Here is a 17,060-nt window from a genome sequence, read left to right on the forward strand (position 1 = left end):
TCATGCGGCTAGAAACAAATCCAGTTATACAATTACAGATGCAGGGAGCAAACAGCAAGAACAAAACAACCAGAATGACTGTAATTAAGATAGTTGTCCACCATGGGGAACTAGTTAACGTTTCCCAAAGTGAAGCAATTGAGGCTTCAGGAGTATCCATGGCCCCAATCATCTTGGTCGTGTGGTTAGTAAAATGAGTAACATTCGTGCTCATATCAGGTATATATGTACAGCATTGGGTATGAATAATGGCACAAGTTCCTCCTTGTGCAGCTGTCAGAATATCTAGAGCCAATCTGTTTTGTAAAACCACCTTTCTAATTTGTGCTTGTTCAGCATTAAGAGCTGAAATAGCCTTTTGAGAATCTTGTAATGCCTGTTGAGTAAAATTAGTTAAAGCATCCACTCATAACATAACATCTGTAGTTCCCAAAGAGGGAACAAACGCTGCAGCCAAATAATCATACCAATGAAATACAGACCTTGCCCACCGAGTTCTAAGGTGGGGTAAATTAGCAGGCTTTTCTGGAAGCTCTGAAAATATAAAGCCATGAGTAAAGGCTAGACCCAGGGTGCATCTCTCTATCCAACCAGGGGGGAGCCATGCCCATAGGTAAGAGCCACATATCCAATAAGTCCTGTTTGGAGCAAGCCAGCGCGACTGAGATATCCAGTCCCAATTTGTGCCTGGCCAGACAAAGGGAGAACCTGAACTGGGATTGGAAAACACGGGAATGATTACATTGCATGTTTCCTGAGACAAATATCCCACTTGTTTCCAATCATTGTAATTAAGTTGTTGGCTAACTTTTGGGGACAGCTCTGTTTGTTCCCAGCATATAGAGGCAGTAGATATTAAACGTCCTTTTTCAGGAGTTAGCCATGTAACCTCATCCCATATTTGATAAACGTCAGGTAAAAAACCATTAGATCTAGACCTATTTACCTTATATGTAGCAAAATAGTCATTGAACCGAGACAATGTATAATCAAAATTAAAAGTCACATTATGTCCATAGTTAGAGTACAAAGTGTTGCACCAGTCCATTTTAGGGTTGGTAGATGTCATCAGATGAAGAAGAGGCATCGCATGTGATTGTTGTCGAAGGTATTCACAGACTTGGAGAAAGTCTTTTCCTTGAAGTGGGGATGTCCACCACAGGAAGCCTTTCACTGACGAAGAGGGGAGCGCTCCGCAGACCCAGCAGTTAGACCGATTGTGGAATGCAGCATAAGAGTGAGTGCAGGACAGGAAGACGTTGTCTTGAGGACAACGGCAGACTCAGGATATTTGGAGTCAGCAGAAGTAAGCTCACATAGGTTATCAGGCCCATCAAAAAGGTACAAAGTCAGAGCATAGAAAGTAAAGACATAAAATGAAGTCACTTAACTTTGGTCAGGGTGCCACCTCTTAACTGGAGTATGATGTACCCACGAATCAATTCCTGGCACTTTGACAGCTGTGGGAGAGGAAAGAATAAACCTGGTAAGGACCTTCCCAGAGAGGCTCGAGGGATGGGCCCCCAGATCCCAATGTTTTTATGAGGACCTCAGTTCCTGGCTCAAATAGAGGCTTGCTTGTCTCGGAGGCTGGGTCAGGAGTCATCTCCCGGAGTTCTGTTAATGCCTGTTGAAAAGCTGAGAGCTGAGTTACATAATTAGTTAATTCCAAGGCTTCAGGGTCTATAACAATGTCTGTGCGTAAGAAAGGCCTTCCATAAATACATTCAAAGGGGGACAGTCCCTCTTTTTTGGGGGTAGTTCGAGCCCTCATTAAAGCTATGGGTAAGACTTTAATCCATTTGTCCTGCGTCTCTTGAGTTAATTTGCGCAGATGCCTTTTGATAATGTCATTAGCTTTTTCAACTTTTCCGGAGGATTGGGGTCTCCAGGAACAGTGTAAGTGATATTCTATTCCTAGAGCTTTAGATACCCTCTGAGTTACAGCAGCTTTAAAGACGGAGCCATTGTCACTCTGAAGGCTCCGTGGCAGCCCAAACCTGGGGATAATTTCATGGATTAAAATCTTTATAACCTCCTTAGCCTGTTCACTACGACAGGGAAAAGCCTCAATCCATCCAGTAAAGGTATCTACCCAAACTTGTAAGCAAGAATATCCATTAGCTTTTGGCATATGAGTAAAATCAATTTCCCAATCCTCTCCAGGATACTTCCCACTTCGTTGTAATCCAGATTTTGCTAGCTTTTCAGTCTTTGGGTTATTTTTTTTTTGACAAATCTCACACCTTTTGATAATATTCTTTAAAGTTTTCATTACCTTTTTACCTTCAAACAAACGAGAAACCATTTGGTGAGTACTCTCGGCACCCAAATGAAAACTCTGATGTAAACCCTTAAGAATTTTCCATTGAGCATTTTCAGGAATTATTAATCGTCCATCCTCAGACTGTAACCATCCTTTATCAGTAATCTTTGCTCCTCGTTTCTCATATCTTTCTAATTCTTCCTCAGTATATTGTGGTCTTTCCTGTTCCACAGGACCTGTCCAGATCAAAGGCGTCTGTAGTGAAGGGGTTTCGTAAAGTGCCGCTTTCTGGCTTGACAGTCAGCCAGATGATTACCTTGGGCTATTTTACTCCCATCCCTGCTGTGCCCTTTGCAGTGCATAACAGCTACTTCTTTAGGACAATATATAGCAGTTAAAAGTCTCTGGATCTCTCTGAAATGCTTAATAGGTTCTCCTGTTGCTGTTTTAAAGTGTCTCTCTTTCCATATTGCAGCATGAGCATGTAAAGTCAAATAAGCATACTTAGAATCTGTGTAGATATTTACCCGCTGCCCTTTGCTTAACTCTAGAGCTCGGGTCAGGGCCACAAGCTCCGCTAACTGAGCACTGGTTCCCTGGGGGAGAGATTTTGCTTCCAAAACCTGTTCAGCAGTCACCACGGCGTAACCTGCTTTACGCTTTCCATCCTGAACAAAAGAACTGCCATCTGTAAATATTTCCATGTCAGGATTGTCTAATGGGGTATCCTTTAGATCCTCCCGAGCTCCATAGTTCAAAGTTAGGAATTGAGAACAGTCGTGATCAGGTGTTTCATTTTCCTTCTCAGGAAGGAAAGTGGCAGGATTTAAATTTCCACAAACTTTAAGCTTAGTTACTGGTCCTTCTAACAACAATGACTGATACTTAAGAAGCCTACTGTCTGTCATCCAAATATTAACCTTAGAATTTAAGATTCCACTCACATCATGAGAAGTCAGTATAGTAAGGTTTCGTCCATTAATTATTTTTAAAGCTTCAGGTGCTAATAAAGCCGCTGCCCCAATTACTCTTAGGCAGTGGGGCCACCCACGTGAAACTACATCTAATTCTCTGCTTAGATAAGCAATAGGTTGCTGGTGAGGCCTTCAGGGTTGTGTCAAAACTCCCAATGCCACACCTTTTCTTTCAGTGACAAACAAATTAAATTCTGACCCTGTGGGCAAGCTCAGAGCTGGAGCTTGCAGGAGAGCAATCTGAAGAACCTTAAAAGCCTTTTGAGTTTCTGGAGACCAAACCAGTTTGTTGGTTTGGGCCTGCTGAGTTTCAGCTATAAGTTTACATAAAGGCCAGGCAAGTTCCCCATAACCTGGAATCCAAATGCGACAGTAACCTGTGATTCCCAAAAATCTTCTCAATTGTCTTAAAGTCATAGGTAGGGGGGTGATTTAGTATAGGTTTAATTCTCTCAGGGCCTATGGCCCTAGTCCCTTCTGATATGATTAGGCCCAGATATCTAACTGATTGTTGACAAAGCTGAGCCTTTTCTCTTGATGCCTTGTAACCACAGTCTGCCAGAAAGTTTAAGAAATCTGAGGCTCGCGAACAAGCTTCCTCTGTCTCAGCACAGAGCAAAATATCATCTACATATTGTAACACCACTGCTTCAGAGCTATTAAAGTTTTGTAGATCCCGTGACAAACTTTGTCCGAATAAGTGAGGACTGTCACGAAATCCCTGGGGCAAAACTGTCCAGGTTAACTGAGAAGCTGGCTGCGTAGGGTCTTCAAAGGCAAATAGGAATTGACTTTCTTCCGCCAAAGGCACTGAATAGAAGGCATCCTTTAAATCAATTACTGAGAAATATTTGGCCCGTTCAGGAATTTCAGACAATAGAGTATAAGGATTAGGCACCACGGGGTGTAAAGGAACTACAGCCTCATTTATTATTCGTAAATCTTGAACTAGTCTCCATTTACCATTTGATTTCTTTATACCCAAAATAGGAGTGTTGCAAGGACTGTTACAGGGAATTAATAGTCCCTGCTCCTTTAAATTTTCGATGATGGGTTTTAACCCTTCTTTAACTTCAGGTTTCAGTGGATACTGCTTCTTATGTGGAAATACGTGTGGGTCTTTGAGCTTAACAACTACAGGAATAGCATTTTGTGCTCGACCCACAGATTTTCCATCAGCCCATACTCTAGGATTTACATTTTGTTCAACTAAAGGGAGAGAAAGGGAGGGCTCCATATTCATGAAAACAGAGGCATGGACCTTGCTCAGCATATCCCTTCCCAAAAGAGGTGAAGGAGATTCTGGCACAATCAGAAACTCGTGTGAAAACAGCACAGAATCCCAGTTGCAAGATAAAGAATAACTGAAATAATACCTTTTGGCTCGTCCAGACAGTCCCATTACGGAAGCGGATCAGGAAGAAAGTGGGCCGGGGCTTCAGTAAGCACAGAATAAGTTGCCCCAGTATCTAAAAGGAAATCGACGAATTGGCCCCCCACAACTATTAATACCCGGGGTTCATCAGGTGTAATTAGGACGGGAGCTTGTGTGGGGACCCCTGGGCACCTTCAGTCCTGATTGTCTTGAGAGTCCGACCCAGGAGACCTACGCCTCTGGGGGCAGTCTCTCTTCCAGTGTGGTCCTTTGCAGACCGGACATGGAACCGGGGGCGGCTTAGATGCCTGAGGGCAATCCCGCTTGAGGTGCCCCTCCTTTCCACAGTAGTAGCAAGCCCATCCCTTTTCACCTGGGCCCCTCTGGGCATTTTTCTCAGGCTGTTTAAGAACGTTCTTCATACCCATGGCGAAGGCTTCCGCCTTTTTCTTTGTCTTTTTTTGCCTTTTTTTCTTTTTCTCATATTCCCTACCATAATAGACTGTCTGAGCCAGTTGTAACAGAGTATCTAAAGACTGATTTGGTCCATAGGCCTGTTTTAATAGCTTACGGCGGATATCTGGAGCCGACTGAGTGAAAAATCTATCCTTTAAAAAGATCACTTTTCCCTCTTCACTTCTGGGATCAATCTCAGTGAATCTGCGAAGGCCTTCTCTCAGTCTATCTAGGAATTTACCAGGAGCTTCTTTCTCCTGTTCTATATCTGCCAATTTGCCATAGTTTAAAGGCTTAGAACGCGCCTGCCTAAGTCCCTCAAGAATACATCTAACAAAATGACTCTGATCCCATCTTCCTTTAGCTGTGTTGTAGTCCCAGTCTGGTTCTATAGTTGGGACCGCCCGATTCCCAGTGGGGAGGGCCGCTATCTCGTTCTCCCTCTTCCCTACTGATTCATTACCAAGCCACTCGTCTCCATAAGCAACCGCTTTTCCCAAAACTCGAGTCTTTGACTCAGGAGTCAGCGTTTGTCCCAAGATATACATCACATCCTTCCAAGTGAGGTCATAAAGCAAAGTAACACCTTTAAAAGCTCTAATTATTTTTCTGGGTCCTCTAAATAGTCTCCCAGATCCTCCTTGATTCTTTGTATTTTTTGATAAGAAAAAGGCTTATTAACTCTCACAGACTGATTATTTCTCCCGGTGGGTGTTTCATAAAGAGGCAACAGCTTGTGTGGCTGTTCCTCAGTCTCTCTGGCTGCTCTGCGCATATGATCCCAGGGATAGGTTGGAGAAACCTGTTTCTCCTCTTCTCTTTGTCTCCTGTCCTCCATCTCATCTCTTACTTCGATGGTCTGAGTTTCTACTGAAACCAGAGTAGTCTGAGGTCGTACTGAGACAGGAGTTGTTTGGACCTCCATGTGGGCAATTTGAATCCCAGTTTGGAGTCCCCGGTAATTTCACGCCCAAATCTATACCCTTAGGACATAAGTCTGGCATATTTCGCAGAGAGAAAAAGGGCAACACATATGCTACTTCTACCCATTTCCCTTGTTCCTTACAGAACCGGTCTAATTGCAGAACAGTATTATACTTAAGAGACCCTCCAACTGGCCACCGTTCGCCGTCCTCCAGTGAATACCGTGGCCATGCAGTATCACATAGGAAGACCAGGTGTGTCTTCTTTAAGCCCTGGGGATCAAATCTATCCCAGTTTTTCAGGATACAGTTCAAAGGAGTGAGGCTGAAATTGTTAGCTCCCATCTGTAAGAGAGAAAAAAAGCGACCAGCGCCATTTTTTCTACCGGAGGCGTCCCTCCCTGCTCTAGATGGGGGTGTAGACAGACGTTACACCAAAAGCTTTTCCTTCCTGGTCGGACTTAGTCTGTCCCTTACCGACGCAGGCGCCGTACTCGTCCCTCCCGGTTCTACCACCGAGATGGGGTGGGGATGTACCAGGGGTAGACTTGATAGCATCCCTACTTGACGTCCAGCTCTTCACCTTTAACCTTGCTTGCCTCTGATGTCACCTGGGGTGAATCAGAGTAACCTTCCGGAATGCCTCCCAAGCTAAGACTACCGGGGGAAACATTCGTCACCTGAGTGCCTGTGCACGGCCCTGAGTATTTCCTGACCACAATAAGACCGACGCGAACATAAAACTGAGATGTTCTTTCCAAGCATCACCACACCAGTATAACAGCCTCCTCTGATCCACTAAGAGCCGGCATTACCAAAGGAAAAAACCCATTGCAGTCCCAATCTGAGTAACCTTTAACCTCAGAGATGTTCTGGGAGCTAGAGCTCCATCTAGCTTCCGAACTTTCGATTCCTAGCGAGGCTAGACACTTTCTTGACTACCAATCCAAGTTTGGGACCTAAGCCACAGTACACAGTAACAGTATAGATCACAAGTCCCTTGAAAGTCTATCATCCGATAGATTAGGTTAGTACTTCTAATTCCCAAGGAGTTATGAAATGGTCAAAGAGACCGAAAAGTTTGACCAAGAAAGGAGAGTTCGGTCCACACGCTTTGCCCATTTCTGGTCGGTTCCCGAAGGAGACATTGGGTGCCTCTTGGCATTGGCAGGTCGGTATAACGCCCCGACAGGTTTCTGCCATAAGCCGTATGAGATCACCGTGGAACCGCAGAGCAGGGCCCCTTACTTGCTTCACGCAGGGCATGCCATTCATTCACACATTTACTAACGTGCCATTAGTAAAGCACGGCAAAAAACGTGTTCGCTAAGAGAACAAAGAACTAAAGCTCCAAGCATCCTTACCTTGTCCTGAAGGATCCCGGACAAGCCCCCAAGATGAAAGGTTGTTGTTGAATCACGCAAATACACCGGGATTCTTGGCCCCCGGAGGAGAAGAATTCAATCCGGGGCCAGAGATGAGGCTTGATCGCTTCAGAGCTTTTGTGTAATAAAGTTTAAGTATAAAGGAGATAGAGAAAGCTTCTGACATAGGCATCAGAAGGGGGCAGAAAGAGTACCCCCCTGCTAGTCTTCAGCTGGATGTTATATAGTCACTAGCAGTCTGTTAATGAAAGAAAGGAATGTCTTAAAATTCAGAATGGCACCAAGCCCATCACCCATAAGATGCATTTTGGGATAATCTTGGCACCAAATGGCTTATCCTGGGCCATAAAATGATTAACTTGAATCTTGAAGAAGGGCAGACCACCATACAAATAGTTTCATTTACATAGATTAGGGGAACAATATCTGAGTATAACAAACTGGTTTGTCAAGTAGGTTCTGGGCCAAGAGGCGGAACCGACTTGGAGACAGAGTTTGGGGTAAAGGCATAGTATATTAGCATAGCTTAAGACAAACATTTCCATAAGAAAAAGGCATTGGTTATCTCTAGGTTTGAGAATAGTTAACTTCAGGCCAAACCAGGTGTCATTATGGCAACACAGTATTTTAAGAGAAACCTCCCTTTAAATTTGTATAGAGAAGGAAAAAATATTGCTAGTTTGTTTCCTCCTGCCGCTTAAGAGAGATAAAAATGTCTGACACTTGTAGGCTATTTCCTCCATTTGGAGACCCCTGGCCTTCCTGCCTGTTACCCTCTCATTTTCATCGACTCCATTCCCCAGGTCCTGGTCTACAAAGACTGTGAAAAGTTTGTCCTTTCTTCCTTCTTGAGAATTCCAGACCCCTCTCTCCTTGGGGACCCCTAGATTTCCTATCAACCTGCCTAGGAAATGACTCTCTCAGTACGACAAGGCTGTATATTGTCACCCTGTTTATTTAACTTATATGCAGAGTACATCGTATGAAATGTTGGACTGAATGAGTTACAAGCTGGAATCAAGACTGCCAGGAGAAATATCAACAATTTCAGATATGTAGATGATATCATTCTAATGGTAGAGAAGAGGAACTAAAGAACCTCTTAATGAAGGTAAAATAGGAGGCTGAAAAAGTTAGCTTAAAACTCGGCATTCAAAAACTGAGGTCATGGTATCGGGTCCCACCACTTCATGGCAAATAGAAGGGGAAAATTTTTCTTTTTGGGCTCCAAAATCATTGTGGATGGTGACTGCAGCCATGAAATTAAAAGATGCTTGCTCCTTGGAAGGAGAGTTCTGACAAAACCAGATAGTGTATTAAAAGCAGACATCACTTTGCCATAGTCAGAGCTATGGTTTTTCCAGTAGTCATTACGGATGTGAGAGCTGGTCCATAAAGAAGGCTGAGCACCCAAGAATTGATGCTTTGGAATTGTGGTGGAGAAGAAGAGACTTAAAGGAAATCAAAACAAGTCACTCCAAAAAGAAATAAATCATGAATATTCATTGGAAGGATTCATGCTGAAGCTGAAGCTCCAATACTTTGGTCACCTGATGCAAAATCTGACTCGACCATGATGCTGGGAAAGATTGAAGGAAAAGGAAAGCGGGGCAGCAGAGAATGAGATAATTAGATAGCATCACCAACCCAATGGACATTCATTTAAGCAAACTCCAGGAGATAGTGAAGGATAAGGAAGCCTGGTTGTGCGGCTGTCCACAGGGTCACAAAGAGTCAGACATGACCTAGCAACTGAACAACAACAAAATCAAATATTTAAAGAATTTCCCAAACTCTCCCATAAAATAGCAGAGGAGAGGTGACTTCTTAACTCATGCTATGATACTAGCATTATCCTTGATACAAAAACATCAAAAAAGAAAAAATACAGATGAAAATTCCTTATCTCTATGGAAATAAAAATCCTCAACAAAATACTAGCAAACTATGGAATAAATCCAACACCATATTAAACAAAAAAGACTATACACCATGACTAAGTGGAATTCATTCCAGGAATACAAGTGGTTTAACTTACAGAGTTGCTATCACATACAATTAGCCATCTTGTATATTTTGCAAATTGGTTCATAATAACAGTTGAGAGCAACTTAAAAATAAACTGTACTGATGCATAACATGAAACAGTAGTTGCCATATAAAAGTAATAACATAGATATACCAACTCACAAGTGGGAGTGGTTTTACATGTTTTTAATAAAAATTGTAGTTCAACCAAGAATGTGAAAGTTCTCATTGTTTCTTACTAATGAGAGTTAATCCTTACTAATTGAAGTTAATCCTTCAATACTACAATCTGCTTTAATAATTCTATATTAAAATTTCCCAGTTCAAGTTACTAAGTACTATGTTGGCGCTGATCAATACAGAACTGATACCAGGAGTGATCTCAGGAGACACTCACACAAAATGGAATTTTAGGATTGGTTTGGCTCTGCCTTTTGATTTGAGTGCAGTGCTGCTCTCCTTGCCAATGTAATCCATGACATGTAGAGACATCACAATTAATGAATCTACCATGTATGAAGCACTAACTGAAACGTGTGTCTTGCTGGCCCAAGAGGCTACAGAACTTGACTATTGTAGCAGTAATGATGAATATAAGGATTGTGGTGTGGAAGAAATTCTTCTGAGTGCCTTTGGGAATTTACAAAGAGGAAATCACAAACTTAGGTCTGTCAGCAAAATCACAGTGTGAGATTTCTCAGCAAAAATCACAGTGTGAGAGCCAGACAATTTCCATGACAGCCCTAAAAGAAGCTCTTATTCATTGCTGCTGTTATGTCTGACACTGATAAAATTCAAACAGACTTCTGTTTCTGGCCAAGGTGGAGTCGTCCCATTTTTTACAATTTTTCTCTCTTACAATGAAAATATCCTGAACATAATACACCAAGAAACCATAGAAAGTCTCTGAAAGGTGGAAAGAAGGCAAACTGTCTGTGGGACTACCAAGGCATATAGTACCACTAGAGCAATGGTGATGATTTCCACTGGTTTTCTTGTTCCCTCTTATACATCTCAGACAGAGTACTGCAGAAGCCTGAAAATAAAACAAAAGCCAAGCTTTTTCCCTCTAGCCAAAGGGCCAAGAAAAGAGTTGCCTAACAGAACCCACTCACCCACTTTGTGCTGTGTGGTAGCAGATGATGGTGCTCTGATTCCCCTACTCATCCACCATTCCTTCCTAGTCAAAGTAGGCAGTGTTTCAGTTTCCCCTGCTGGGTCATGCAACACAAGCAGGGATGTGAATTTCCATCTCTGCTCAATAAGAAGCAGAAGGTTCTCTGATTAAGCCACCACAGAAGTGTCAATGGGACTGAGCCAGGAGCTGATTTTTCATCTCTCACCTAGTGGAAGCAAATGGTATTTGGATTCCTCTGCAAAGGCAATGACAGAGGAGTCCTGTGGTGACCTAAGCCTCTCTGATCCCTAGCCTCCCTGATTCCTGTGCTGACCTAAGCCTCAATGATCCGACTGAGCAAGGTAATACAACTCAGCACTCCACTTTCTTTCCATTTTTAGTATCAGTGAGGCCCAGTGGGTAGCTGAACCTATTTAGTGACCTGGCAGCAATGAGATTAAATAAGGCAATATAAGGGAGGGCTGGTCTGTAATTTGGTGCCTCCAACCACCTAATGTCAGGGGAGCCCAGTGAGCAGCTAAGTTTCTACCCCCACTGGCAACAATGAGGCAGAGCAAGTGATTCAAGGGAGAGCTAGTTGACACTCCACTTCCCATTTCTGTAGTGTCAGGTGGCCCAGGAGAAGCTGAGCCTCCACAACTCAGCATCAAAAAAGAAGAACTATGGGTGGAAGGCAGGTACTGAGCTACCTTGTTTTCCTGGTATCAGCGAGGCCCAGCAGGGAGCTGAGCTTACATGCACAACTGGAGACAATGAGATGGTGTGAGTCAGGGCCCTTTCTCTCAAGGAAGATGTCAGTGAGACTGAGGCAGGGACTGACAATGTATCCCACCCATCTACAACAAGGCAAAGTGAGTCAGAACTCCACTTTTTCCAGGGTAGTATCAGCAAAGCCCAGCGAGAAGCAAAACATACACTTTCAACCAGGTTTTCATGTTGCAACTAAACAATGGGACTGCCTATTTAAAAAGAAAACGAAATAGGTCCAATTGTCCTGAAATATAATATCCCAAGTGTTCAGGCTACAATTGCAAATCTCTCATCATACCAATACCTAGGACAATAACAACTTGAATGAAAAAAAGACAGACACCAACACTGAGATGAATTAAATACTGGAATGGTCTGATTGGGATTTTAAAGCAGCTATCAATCATCAAAATTACAAATATGCCTGAAACCCAATGAAAAAAATAGAAAAATCTCAGCAAAGAGATAAAAGTTAAGAGAGGGAGAGAGGGAGGAACAGGGAGAAAGACAGAGAAAGGGAGAGAGAGAGAGAAGAAAATGGAAATTAGAGAACTGAAAAAATTCAATAACTAAATTTTGTAAATAGCTGTGTGGGATCAACAGTAAAGTGGAAATTAAAAGGACAGAATCAGTGAATCTGAGATCAATAGAGTTTATTCAGTTGACATTTAAAAAATGAATAGTCTCAGGATCTCTGAGATAACAATAAAAGAGCTAACATTGCTGAAGAAGAGGAGAGAGAGGAACTGAAAAAGTACTTAAATAAATAATGGCTGAAGCTTTCATAAATTAGGGGGGGGGGGAATTAAGCCATAATCATAAAATAAACTGGGCAAATCTCAAATAAGCCTGAAGAAATCCATACCAAGTTACATCATAATCAAACTTAAAATAAAAATCTATAGACAAAGAAAAAACCTTGAAAGCAGACAGAGAAAAAAGACACTTGGAAATTTACTGTCATTTGAATTGATATTCTCCTTAAATAATAGAGATGAAAGGAGAAACAGATGAATCCACAATTATATTAATAGTTCAAGACTTCAACACCCCACTCTTAGAACTACTAAACAGTAAATCAGTAACAATACAGAAGAACAACACAGTCAACTAACAGGACCTAAGTGACATATATAAAACACTCTACTCAAAATCAACAGAATATATATATTTTTCAAGTACCAAAGAAACATTCACTATGAGAAACCATACTGAGTCATAAAATAAGTTCATAAAATTTAAAATTACTGAAATTATACAGAGTATTCTCTCTGATCACAATGTAATAAAACTTGAAGTCAATAACAGAAAGACAATAGGAAAATCTCTGAACATTTGAAAATTTTAACAATATATCTAAATAACAGTTGATAAAAGAGGTAGTCTCAAAGGAAAATTTAAAAATATACAGAACTGAATGAAAATGAAAATACAGCCTATCAAAATATTTGAGACAGTTAAAGCAGTGGTGTGAGAAGTTTATAGCACCAAATGCTTATTTCAGGAACAAGGCAAGATCTCAAATCAATTATGTTAGTTTCTACTCCAAGAAACTTAAGAAAAAGAAGAACAAAATATACCCACAGTAAGTAGACAAAGGAAATACTGAAGATAGAGCAGAAATCAATGAAATTGAAAACTGGAAAGCAACAGAGAATATCAATGAAAGAAAAAGTTGGTGCCTCAGAAAAATCAATAGAATGGGTAAACCTCCAGCAAGACTGACAAAGATAAAAATAGACATAAAACATCAATGTGAGTAAAGAAACAGGGACTTTCACTATAGCTCATTTACTCACTAAAATGATAATAAGAGAATACTGTGAACAACTTTATAAGCATAAATTCAAAAACTTAGAAAAAACAGATCAATTTCTCAAAAACAACAAACTTACAAAATTCGACCAAGATGAAATAGACATCTGAAGAGTCCTATAGCTATTTTTTAAAATTGAATTTGTACTTTTAAAAATCCCCTTAAAAAAGAGGATGCCAGGCCCACTGAAGAATTCTATGAAAATTTTAAAGAAGAATTCATTTCAATTATATACAATCTTGTTCAGAAACAGAATACTTCTCACCTCATTTTATGACATCTGTATTATTCTGATATCAATATCAAATCAAGACACTACAAAACTAAAACTATAGACAAGTATTTCACATGAACTTAGATGCAAAAATCCTCAGCAAAATACTACCAAACTGAATCCAATGATGTATAAAAAGAATTATACACCATAATCAAGTGGAGTTTATTCTAGGTTTGGAAGGCTGGTTCAGATAAAAAAATCAATCAGTGACATCCACCATATCAACAGGCTAAAGAAGAAAAGTCATATGATCATATCTGACTCAGAAAAAGCATCTAATCAAATCCAACATTTACTCATGATATAAAAATAAAAACTCTCAGGAAACTAGGAGTAGAGGGGAACTTCATCTTGATTATCTACAAAACATCCTACATTTAACATCACAGTTAGTGTTGAGGGACTGAATGTTTTCCTCCTAAAGTCAGGAACATCATCATTCACCATGCTTATTCATTCAGCATAATACTGGAAGTACTAGATGGTACAATAAAGCATACATATAGATACACAAGCTATAAAAGGCATACAGTTTGGGAGGAAAAAGAAATAAAATTATCCCTGTTTGCAAATGACATTGTATATTGTATATAGTCTACGTAGAAAATCCCAAGGATCTATAGAAATCTTTGAGAATTAATAAGCAAGAACAAAAAGGATCATAGGGTGCAAAACCTATCACATTTTCATATACTAACTAGGAGCATATGGGAACTGAACTGAAAAACACAATACCATTTACAATTACTCCATAGAAAATGAAATATTCAGGTGTAAATGTAAAGCTAGCAACTTATGAAAGAAAACCAAAAGTATAAACAAATGGAAAGGCAGAACTTGTTAGGCACAAAATAGGAAAGGTGGTTGCTGACTGTGTACCAGGAATGAGGACTGAAACAAGCATCTTGAATTACAATTTTGTTATTTGTTCTTTACTTCATATGGGACAAGAAATCTTGGTGGCTCAGATGGTAAAGAATCTGCCTGCAATGCAGGAGACTGGCATTTGGTCCCTGTGTCAGGAAGATCCCCTGGTGAAGGAAATGGCAACCCACTTCCTTGGGTTTTCTTGCCTGGAGAATTTCATGGACAGAGGAGACTGGCAGGCTACAGTCCATGGGGTCTTAAAGAGTCAGACACAACTGAGCGATTAACAACAAAAACCAAACTCGTATGGGACATGGAAGAAGAGTTCAGGAGTCTCCAGAGCTGCTACTATAGGGCTTTGGGTGGAGTGAGCCACAAGCAGCTGCTCAAACCTGAAAGTAAATGTGTCTCTCTTGTGCGGAGATATTAGTATTTTCTATATGTCTCACTGATTCCTCATCCACCATCTACCCTAACTTCAGCTGCTTCAAAAGAGGGATAGGTTCTTCCTATCCTTAAGGGGATCAAAGACTCTAATAGATCAATCTGAATATGCTGGGGGGCCTCAGGGAAGAAAGAGTCTTAAAATTTTAGAGCTGTATGGGATACAGGCAGCCTAGTCCCCGCCCTACCTGGTCCCCTGGGGGAAAAGGCTCTGGACAGGGATGCAGAAGGTGCCGTGGACTATAGGGCAGAGCCATTGCTTCATGTAAGGGAGCGTAAATAAAAAGCTTCTGAGCCCAGTGCTCCCCAGACGCCGGAAAGCACACAGGAGGAGATAAGACTGGGGATATGTACCAAAGAGAAAAATTAAATCTCAAATGTGTCAGCCATCTCCTTAACCTAGCATCCAACACTCTCCACCCTTCAATCCTCTCCTTCAAACCCCCAACCGAGAGGTAGCAAGATCTGGAAGCTGTTAATGCCTGCAACAAGCAGATGTTAAGCTCCTGTGTTCCTGTAGGAGAAAAACAAACAACTGTCCACATGTGTCCAATTGAGCCAGTTCAAAGAAACAATGCAGTGGAAAAGAAAAAAATGTAAACGTGACTTTGTGGGTGGGGCCCTTTGGACAGATTTGATGTACAATATATTAAAACAAGACGTTTTTTAATTTATTTCCTCTTTAAATTTTTGGGCCACATCCATGTGGCACATGGAATGCTCGAGCAGGGATCTAACTCATGCCCCCTGTGTTGGAAGCCTGGAATCTTAACCACTGGACCCTGGAAGTCCCTTGATGTACACTTTTACTGTTGTTTTTGCATTAGAATTACTGTAGAACATTATAAGCTCTAATTCCCTGTCTCATAAGTTTGACAGGATATTCACCCCATGGCTGAAGAGCTGCAGGTAGAGAAGAATGTTGGGCCTGACTTTCTTGTCATTAGCCACCAGTGATCAGGTCATGATTTAACACAAGTTCCTCTCACCTTATTCAATTCTTTTGAAATTGGAGATAGTACAAGGTTCTGACACTGATGCCTTTTGCCTATTGGAACCTCTGATAAAGGGACTGGTATTTCTTATGGGTTTGGACTTTGGGTTTTGGCATGGCTACTACAGCTATTACAATACCTTGTTACTGAGCTGTTGTCCAATTAAATTCCTGATCCTTAGAGACCTCGTGAATCTCCTATGTCCATTTTGAGGGTGAGTAACCTTGAATCCATGATGGATAAGGTGGGAAAGGACCAAATAAACCTTCACTTGTGAAATGGATATGTACACTGGAAAATGCAGTAGCATCTCAGCTTTAATTGCAGCTATCTCTGTGGAGGAAATTTTATCTCCCTCTATGCTGCCTCAAAAAAGCTCAAAGTCACCAGCTCTTTGGGACTTTCATTTCACAGATGATTCTCTGACTGCTAGGTCCTGGTTTACTAATGCTCCAACTAAATTGAAACTCAATATTGTCCACTAATAGTCTCAGAACCAGCTTGACCAACTATACAGACTGAAAGGGCTTAGGGTTGCTCCTACTGTGGGCAGAATGAAGACTTTTCTTTCCTTCTTTTTTTTTTTTTTAAACCCAGTAAAGAAACTCTCTTTGGGGCAGGAAATTGGGAAACTGGAAACAAATTGCAGGTGATGATGAAACTGTTTCACTCATGTAGATGCCCACAAAGAGCTCTCAGTTCAGTTCAGTTCAGTCGCTCAGTCGTGTCCAACTCTCTGTGACCCCATGAATTGCAGCATGCCAGGCCTCCCTGTCCATCACTAACTCCCAGAGTCCACCCAAACCCATGCCCATCAAGCCGGTGATGCCATCCAACCCTCTCATTCAAGTTGTCCCCTTGTCCTCCTGCCCTCAATCTTTCCTAGCATCAGGGTCTTTTCAAATGAGTCAGCTCTTCGCATCAGGTGGCCAAAGTATTGCAATTTCAGCTTCAACATCAGTCCTTCCAATGAACACTCAGGACTTGTCTCCTTTAGGATGGACTGGTTGGATCTCCTTGCAGTCCAAGGGACTCTCAAGAGTCTTCTCCAACACCACAGTTCAAAAGCATCAATTCTTCAGCACTCAGCTTTCTTCACAGTCCAACTCTCACATCCATACATGACCACTGGAAAAACCATAGCCTTGACTAGATGGACCTTTGTTGGCAAATAATGTCTCTGCTTTTTAATATGCTGTCTAGGTTGGTCATAACTTTCCTTCCAAGGAGTGTCTTTTAATTTCATGGCTGCAATCACCATCTGCAGTGATTTTGGAGCCCCCAAAAATAAAGTCAGCCACTGTTTCCACTGTTTCCCCATCTATTTCCTGTGAAGTGATGGGACCAGATGCCATGATTTTAGTTT

The sequence above is a fragment of the Bos javanicus genome, chromosome 28 (assembly GCF_032452875.1).
Source record: "Bos javanicus breed banteng chromosome 28, ARS-OSU_banteng_1.0, whole genome shotgun sequence".
Classification (NCBI taxonomy): domain Eukaryota; kingdom Metazoa; phylum Chordata; class Mammalia; order Artiodactyla; family Bovidae; genus Bos; species Bos javanicus.